Raw genomic sequence first — 9,850 nt, 5'->3', positions numbered from 1 at the left:
TTTTCCTCAAAGCCCTTAAATTGTTACATAGACAAAAGCTTTGCTCTACATTTTAGACAGTATTGTTTTTATATTATTCATACTGTAGAGTATTGCGACCTGCTCCATCAGTTTGAGTCACTTTGATCCAGAAACAGAGTATGAGTTGGATACACTAAAGAAGTCTCGGCCAAAATTATATGATTATATTTCGGCAACAGTTTGGACTGGAAAAATAATTATAATACCATTGGAAAGATTACAATTTGTGTACAAAATGGATACAACTGAGAGGGATTTCTAGGTCAAAATGATTTAAAATTATGTCACATATTGTTTTAAGCCAGATCAAGGATAAATCGGTCAATCTAACAGTGAAAAAAAAGAAAAACAGCATCAGAAAATAAGAGTAAAACTGTCATAAGCATTAGAAAGATGTAATCCTTTAATCTTTAAACATGTGTCTGGGTCAAAGTGACTCAAAATCTTTTATGTCCATTCAGCAATCTAAATATACTTACTAGCTAACTAAATATATAATACAGTCTTTGAGATTTGCAATTTCTAAATTGCTAATCTAAAAATGCTAATTTAGAAATGGTTTATTCTATTCTATTCTATTCTATTCTATTCTATTCTATTCTATTCTATTCTATTCTACTCTTTAGATGTACTAAGATCCTGACTAAATGATAAATGAAAGTAAGGAAATCAAAATATCCATTTGGTTGCGCAATCTAACAGATAGAGGGTACGTTTACATGACAACAATATTAACCCTTATGCTGCATTAGGGACATTTTTGGTCTTTTGCAGTTTAATTTCTTTGACCATTTTGGCTGTTTTAATGCAAATGGTATGAAATTTGGCAAAATTGTGACTTTTTGGATACTTGTAAAAAATGTGATCCCATTTTGCAAAATATGTATAACACACACTGTGTAGATCAAATAGTAACACTCAGCACCATAAAGACCAAAAATGGCCCATTGAAACCCATTAAAACGTTGTTTAAATCTGAGGCTGTCAGTAATACATGAAACATGATTTTTGCACAAACATCCTTTCATTTTGAAGCAAAAGCATTATATTTGCATTATATAGTGTATTCCACCAGATGACGTCACTACATATTTATTCCCTATGGGTGGAAATGCACCTTATTTTAGGCAATAGGCAATGTTTAATAGGTGGCCATTTTTGGTCTCTAACGCGCTAAGTGGGATTTTTTGCAAAGTGGGACTGTGATAATCCAAATCTAAAGTTTTCTCTTTGCATTTAGTTTATTGAAAATAATTGAATTTTTGTGTTTTTTCCTCTTATACAAATCGATGGTTTCGCAAACAAAACTGGTAATTAAAGGGTTAAAATCCTGAAATTGAATACATTTTTGGTAGTTATGATGAGGACTGATGCTGGTTAAAAGATTTAACTTGGTAAAAGTGGAAAATAATAATAATATATAATATTTTAGGCAATGTTTAATATGTGGCCATTTTTGGTCCTTAATGCACTCAAAGGTGTTAAAAATCTAATGCAGCACAAGGGTTAAAAACGGAAAAGTTTTTCGTTCGCATTTTTTTTGCGTTCAGATGCCATCTTTGTCAAAACGCTCCCCGTTCACACTGATCCATCCACCTAAAGACTCAAAACACATTATACACATACTCATGATGTCACCGTTTACACAAATTCACGTTTTTGTAGTTTACACAGAGATGATAACTTTATTTATTTTCAAAAAGTTCACGAGCGCGATCATTGGTAACTAAGCAACAGTGGAGACTCAGACTGACAGAGTTCAGGAGACTCAGGTGTTCTGAGAATATCAGCTCAAATGGATAGTTCATCCGAATCAGATGTTGAACATCCTTTAGTTAACAATGATCGCACGCGAACTCGACAATCGACTTCTGTGGACTTCCACCGAAAACAGGAAGTAAATACAGGTATGTGAGCTGGCTGAGACATTTTTATTCATATCTTTCACATCTACTGCAGTCAGATTGACCGTGGTCACTCTTAATAACACCACTCACATGGCTGTGCACTCGTAATGACAAATCAAGGATGTTAAGAGGCTTGGTTTAGAACTTGCCCCACTCAAGTCAACAGAGTGCGAATTTTAAAAAGAGGATACACGTTGTAGGCAACACCGATTTTTTTGTCGTTTTTGTCTGTACTGACAGCACTCCAAATGTACAAATGTTAAAATTCACCGGAGTTCTCACTTTCAAAGGAACCTTAAAAAGGGTTATATTTAGCACCAAAAAGGGTTCTGCTAATGTTACAAGCCGAAAAACCCTAATTTGGTACTGTTAAGAACCATTTTTCTTAAGAGTGTACATGGATTTGCAATTTCAAGATCTAGGCTACCCGTTTTGCTTCTCATTAAACATTGAATTCTACATCCATGCACTCACTCAGTCCTCAATCTATTTGTAAAATCTCGAAATCTTGATCTTTAAAAGAATCCCTAATTAAAATATGTTTATTGCTTCCTCGCGCAGTCTAAAGAGCCCGGACATCATGCTGAATTATACCTTTTGAACATTTCTTTTAAAAAACTCTTTACATTTGAGAACAAATACACATGCCAATTCCCTTCATTACGAGGATTAGCAAATGTCAAGTCATTCATTAACGTGGTCCCTCTTAACGTTCATGAATATGTAGTTCATCTCAAGGAAGATCAAAGCTGAAGTCACCATCACTATCTCTCCTGAGGCTGGTATTTCAAAGCCTCATTGAAGCTCCATTGATCCCACCATATTACTCATAAAGCCTAGTGTGGTCCCTTGAGGTTCAAAGTCAACTTTTTTATTTTTTGTCAACATCTGAGACCCCAGAGATGTCTTATACTTCACATAAGCACTAATGGATTCTTGGTGGAGGACAAACAAAATGAAAACACCACAGATTAAAAGTGTTATGGTGTTATGCTATCCGGCTGCAACTCTTTTCCAATTAATTATTTGCTAGTGCGGTACGTTCCGGGGTTAATGCATTAAAAATTAACCACAGTGTAAAATTATCCACATCTATTTGGATGAGAGAACTTGTGTGAATGCATAAACACCATATCAGTGAATGTTTGATATCATTTTCAACATTTAAAACCAGCAGCAGAGGAATATCACACTGTAAAAATGAATATGCTTTATCTAATCAATAGAATTGTGCAAGTAAAATTAATTAAATTTAACAAATTAGAATTGGGTAATAATTAATCAAATTGTTCCTTAAAAGTTAAAATAAGTAAAGTTTACACCAAAAAATTTAACAAAAATAACTCAATAACAGACAGACGTCAAAGATTAATTAAGAACTATTTATTATATATTAGAAAAACGTAATTTTAAAACAAACCTAAAACAAACACCGATCACCAAAATGGTGACTTAAATTTATGTTTTTTTTTTTCTTTTTGGTTGTTGTAAGTTTTACTCATTTTAAATGGTTAACTTTTAAGGAATTAATTTGATTAATTAATACTCAATTCTAATTTGTTACATTTAATTAATAATATTGCTTGTAATCTGTTGCCACGATTTTTTTTGATTAGATAAAGCATATTCATTTTTACAGTGCATTTTATTTAGCTTAAAAACAAAACAAAAATAAGTCATGTGAAGTTGTGGAAGTTTAAACAGGTGTTGACTGTCAACCTTCTCTGAACATGAAGCACTCAAACTCCCAGAACATTCAAAACTGTTCAAACAAAGCAGAGTCTCAAGGGAAACAAACTGGGCTAAAGAACTTGAAAATCTAATTAAGACTCACAGCAGCACTTATTCTTGTCCACTATATGTCTAGACTAAAACATGCCTGATATTTCCATGCAAACTGTGGGTTTACTGTTCAACATTCCTCCAGGAATGACCCATGGCGCTCCTACATCTAGCCTCAGATAGCCCTTTTCTCTAGACATTTGATTTTTGTGGAACAGAGAGGTCATGGGATGAGACAAACATGTCATCTTGTCACATGGATGATGTTCTCCGGAGCAGCTGGATGTTCCTGTAGGTCAGTGGTTTGAATCTCACACAGAGAGAGCGAATGATCTCAGCTCCCACTGCGGGTGAATGGTCCTATTGTTTCAGCTGAGGTGAAACCCAATCTACAAAATATGCCGTTCCCTTCCTTTCTTCCACCTCCACTGGTTTTTCTAATCTATCCCTTTATTTCTTCTTGGACTCCAAGTCCATGTTTACACCAGGTATTTCACTTTAAAAAAAACTTTTGCTGATAATATACTCACCCCCATGTCATCCAAGATGTCCATGTTATTCTTTCTTCAGTCGAGAAGAAATTAAGGTTTTTCATGAAAACATTCCAGGATTTTTCTCCATATAATGGACTTCAATGGGAACCAAACGGTTCAAGGTCCAAATGAGAGTTTCAGTGCAAACTGCACACTGTTCAAAGGTCTTTAAACGATTCAGACTATGAATAAGGGTCTTATCAAGCAAAACGATCACTCATTTAAAAAATAAATACAAAAGTTTAAGTTTTATAAGCACAAACGCTCGCCTTGCTCTGTTCTGTGTTGCACGTTCATGACTCTCCTGTTCGAACTCGTTCATCTAATGAACGAATCTTTTTCCGAGTCATTTCATTCATTTCGTTCGTTGAATGAACTAAATGACAAGAAAAAAGATTCGTTCATTTTGATAAACGAATTCGAACAGGAGAGTCACGAACGCGCACCACAGAACAGAGCAAGGCGATCATTTGAGCTTATAAAACTTAAATTTTGTTTTTTAAATGAGCAAATGTTTCGCTTGATAAGGCCCTTATTCATCATCTGGAATTGTTTAAAGCTCTTTGAACAGTTTGCAGTTTGCACTGAAACTGTCTTTTGGGCCTTGAACCGTTTGGTTCCCACTGATGTCCATTATATGGAGAAAAATCCTGAAATGTTTTCATCAAAAACCTTAATTTCTTCTCGACTGAAGAAAGAAAGACATGGACATCTTGGATGACATGGGGGTGAGTATATTATCAGCAAAAGGTTTTTTAAAAGTGAACTACTCCTTTAAGATATGTTTTGGCCGATTGGATCACAAGTAGACGAGGGAGACATATTTTCGTTTACCTGGTGTTTTAATCCGTCTCTTTTGTTCACTTTTGTCCTGATTTTTTCTAAGGAAGGGTCTATGGGTGGGAAATGTATCAGCTTTTTCAGATCTTTCAATCTAATGGATAAAATAAGCTCACAAAATTGACATTTAAACGCACAGAAACCAAAGGAAAGACACACAGAGAGCAGCTTTTGTTTCTGATTGCCATAAGACTGTTAGAAATAAGGCTGAAGGCCGTTGTTAGGTATGACTCAAAGTGAATGTGCGTGCAAACCCTTCAGCCATGACTTATTCACGATACAGCACTGGCCTTGGGTACCTTATTGCTTTTATAAAACAGTCGCCACTCAATACAAATATTAAAACCGGAAAAAATGCAATTTTCATGAAGTAAAATCCCTAAAAGCATTCCTCCTGCTGGACAAAATAGTCCCTGACCATAAACCACAACAGAAGTTACATACATTATTTTGCCATTAGATTGTGGGAAATACTGTCTTTATGAGTGAGTCAGTAGAGAAGACTTTTATATTGAAAGGACTCAAACTTTCGAAGACGAAACTGACGAACTAGCGTGTCACGGAAAACCCCTTGACTGTAATAAAGGACAAGATATCGCAGCGGACATTCAAACAGATTTTTTAATAATGAATATAGGTTATATATTATTTAGGTATAATGCTAAGGTGCACTTCTTTTCACAGTTTTAAAATCAATACTTTTATTGCATAATCAAAGTCCTCACACTGTTTACAACAGGTATTGGAGTTGAAATACTTGCAAAGTCAGCGAAGTCTCATCAATCGCTCCAAATCTCCTGCTCTGTGTGGATAACATAATCATAAAAACAGATCAACACTGAGATTTGAAATACTGCACCCATCAACACTATTGATTGATTATTGAACTGTATACAGTACAAACCTGCAGGTTATCCATTGCCACATCAAAGGAAGGATGACAATTACTTAAAGAATGTGGGAAAATGTTTCCCTTGTTCTTTGTAATCTCCCCCACAGAGACAGAATGTTGCTTATAAAACAACTACTACTCCTATCTGTTCCTGTCAAAATTAGAGTAAAGGGAAAACTGAACAAAACCAGAACAACTATCCTGTCATCTGTCCTGAATCCTGATCCTGACCAGGAACCTTGGTCACTACTTGCACACCATGGGTTTAAACATGCAGAATCCTCCTGTAAAACAACAAGTCAACCTTTTTCTTGCCAGGGAAGCTACTCAGATTCTGGTCCTGCAACTCATTCCTGGCTGGTCTCCTAGAATACGCAATTAAACTCCGCAGCTCTTCTAGAATGATGCAGTCCAGCTGATATTCAGCTGGAGAGTACTGTAAAGTCACAGATCGGCTATATCTCCTAAACGGCCGGACGGACGGACGGACGGATGGATGGATGGATGGATGGATAGATGGATGGATGGATAGATAGATGACAGACTAACAGATACTGTAGATAGATAGATGGACGGACGGACGGACGGACGGACGGATGGACAGATAGATAGACAGACAGACAGATAGATAGATAGATAGATAGATAGATAGATAGATAGATAGATAGATAGATAGATAGATAGATAGATAGATAGATAGATAGATAGATAGATAGATAGATAGATAGATAGATAGATAGATAGATAGATGACAGACTAACAGATAGATGGATGGATGGATGGATGGATGGACGGATGGATGGACGGACGGACAGACAGACAAACAGTCAGACAGAGAGACAGAATGACAGTCAGATAGACAGACAGACAGACAGACAGACAGATAGATAGATAGATAGATAGATAGATAGATAGATAGATAGATAGATAGATAGATAGATAGATAGATAGATGACAGACAGACAATCAGATAGACAGACAGACAGACAAATAGATAGATGACAGACAGACAGACAAACAGTCAGACAGACAGATAGATAGATAGATAGATAGATAGATAGATAGATAGATAGATAGATAGATAGATAGATAGATAGATAGATAGATAGATAGATAGATAGATAGATAGATAGATAGATAGATAGATGACAGACTAACAGATAGATGGATGGATGGATGGATGGATGGACGGATGGATGGACGGACGGACAGACAGACAAACAGTCAGACAGAGAGACAGAATGACAGTCAGATAGACAGACAGACAGACAGATAGACAGATAGATAGATAGATAGATAGATAGATAGATAGATAGATAGATAGATAGATAGATAGATAGATAGATAGATAGATAGATAGATAGATGACAGACAGACAATCAGATAGACAGACAGACAGACAGACAGACAAATAGATAGATGACAGACAGACAGACAAACAGTCAGACAGACAGATAGATAGATAGATAGATAGATAGATAGATAGATAGATAGATAGATAGATAGATAGATAGATAGATAGATAGATAGATAGATAGATAGATAGATAGATAGATAGATAGATGACAGACAGACAGACAGTCAGACAGACAGACAGATAGATAGATAGATGACAGACAGACAGACAGACAGACAAGTCATATAGATAGACAGACAGACAGACAGACAGACAAGTCATATAGATAGACAGACAGATAGATACTGTAGATGACAGACAGACAGACAGTCATAGATAGATAGATAGATAGATAGATAGATAGATAGATAGATAGATAGATAGATAGATAGATAGATAGATAGATAGATAGATGACAGACAGACAGACAGTCGTTACATCACAAATATAAAGTTACACCTTTGAGTTTTATCAGTACTCCAGCTCTTTAAGGTTGTAATATGCACCCTTTTGTGTTAGGTCAAATACAATAGTGTATATTTTCAGAGTACCAGCCCAGAGCCGAGCTAAACAAACTATTTCCACATTTCCACTGTGTATATTTGCTGTAAGGTATTCATGTAACCGATGTAGTCGAAAGTCGTATTCATGTAAAACCTCTTTTAAAGGCGAGACATTTTTCAGTGCAGCTTGCAGGTTAAATAGACATTGATCCATTAGTATTCAAGATGCAATACAACCAACATGAAATATTGTGTTTGCAATACACACACATCACGATCGATTTCCTTAAAATTAAGTTTTGAAGTCAGATATTCATTACATTGACATCGACACAGACAATGGAAACCTGTGTTGTATTCTCTCTTGTCAACAACTGTGTCCTCACAATTTGTTGCACTGCCAGGCAAACATTACACACCATCCAAAAACATCAGATGATTCAGATAAAACAAAACCTCATCTCCAGCGGTCTCAGATGTTGTGAACAAAAGATCATGAACAAATGAGAGAGAGAGAGAGAGAGAGAGAGAGAGAGGTGCCTGAAAAGACCCACGTTACACACAGACAGTTGGTGACACTCCATTAACATGATTAAAAGCTGAAAGATAAGTAGTAGAACATTATTCAAACTACGACGTGAGGTTAAAGCTGTAGTGCAATGAGTTTGATGAGTTTCCACTCAATAGAGATATTATTCTTGGTCTGGCTTGCATTGTTTGTAAACAGAAACAACATATGCTTTTCTCTCAATGGCCAAAAATACACTTAGGGTTCACTATTTTCCAATCACAAATGTTTCCATAATTTATCATATGCATACACTCTAAAAAAATGCTGGGATGTTTTAACCCAACTTTGGGTCAAATATGGACAAACCCAGCCATTGGGTTAATTTTTTTATTTACATTTTTAACCCAACGTTTGGGTTTGTCCATATTTGACCCAAAGTTGGGTTAAAACAACTCAGCATTTTTATAGTTATGCAACTTAATTATCAAAGATGCAAATTCAAAACACATACAAAAACTAAGGGTTTTCTGATGTTGTGCTTGGAAATTTTACCGATGTTGTACTATTCGCTCTTGAGGAGTCAGTGCAAAGCATTCATGACAAAAACCATCATTTGGGGTCTATCATATTTAATTTAAAAAGGAAACATATTGGGAAAAGACAGACAAACAAGCTGATAGTTCACTTTAAAATTATTTTTTGGTATGTTTTAGCTTACTTCAAGGGCACCAAGATGTAGCTGTCTTTATTTCCACAGTAGTTTCAATTTTTATATTTTTAGGTCAAACCGTTCTTGTCTGTCAGTCATATAATGGAGGTCTATGGTCACCACCTCACAGAGCATGCCCAGAGAAGTCCAAATTATACATTATTTAATGACCAAGTGAACTATCCCTTGAAGGTGAGAAAATCTCCCTAGATAATAGAATTAGTGTGCAGAACCATTTCTGAAGAAGTCAATAGTGTTGTTAAAGGCGCGTCACACCAAGAACGGTAACTTTAAAGATAACAGTAACTTTCAGTGTCCACCCCAGCACATCAGCGTTCAGTTTATTCTAAGCACGCGCTGAAGTTACGCCTTCTGCTGCCTTAAATACTTGAGCAGGATGGATTCTGATTTTATTTATAACTATATTTTATCGTTATCAATATATTTTTAGTCCTTGGTGTGAACAGGCCTTAAAGGGATAGTTCACCCAAAATTAGATAATTCTGTCATCATTTACTCACCCTCAAGTCATTCCAAACCTGTATACATTTCTTTCTTTAGTTAAACACATAAGATATTTTGAAGAATATGAGTAACCAAACTATTGGCGTCCAAAAAATATGGAAGTCAATGGGGCACATCAACTGTTGGTCACCCATATTCCTGTCACTATATTCTTCTGTCTTCAGCAGAGTAAAAAAAATCATATAGGTTTGGAACAACTTGAGGGCGAGTAAATGATGACAGAATAACTAT

Source organism: Pimephales promelas, chromosome 1 (assembly GCF_988280905.1).
Source record: "Pimephales promelas chromosome 1, fPimPro1.hap1.1, whole genome shotgun sequence".
NCBI lineage: Eukaryota > Metazoa > Chordata > Actinopteri > Cypriniformes > Leuciscidae > Pimephales > Pimephales promelas.
The sequence above is the reverse complement of the archived record's forward strand: the minus strand, read 5'-3'. Positions refer to the sequence as shown.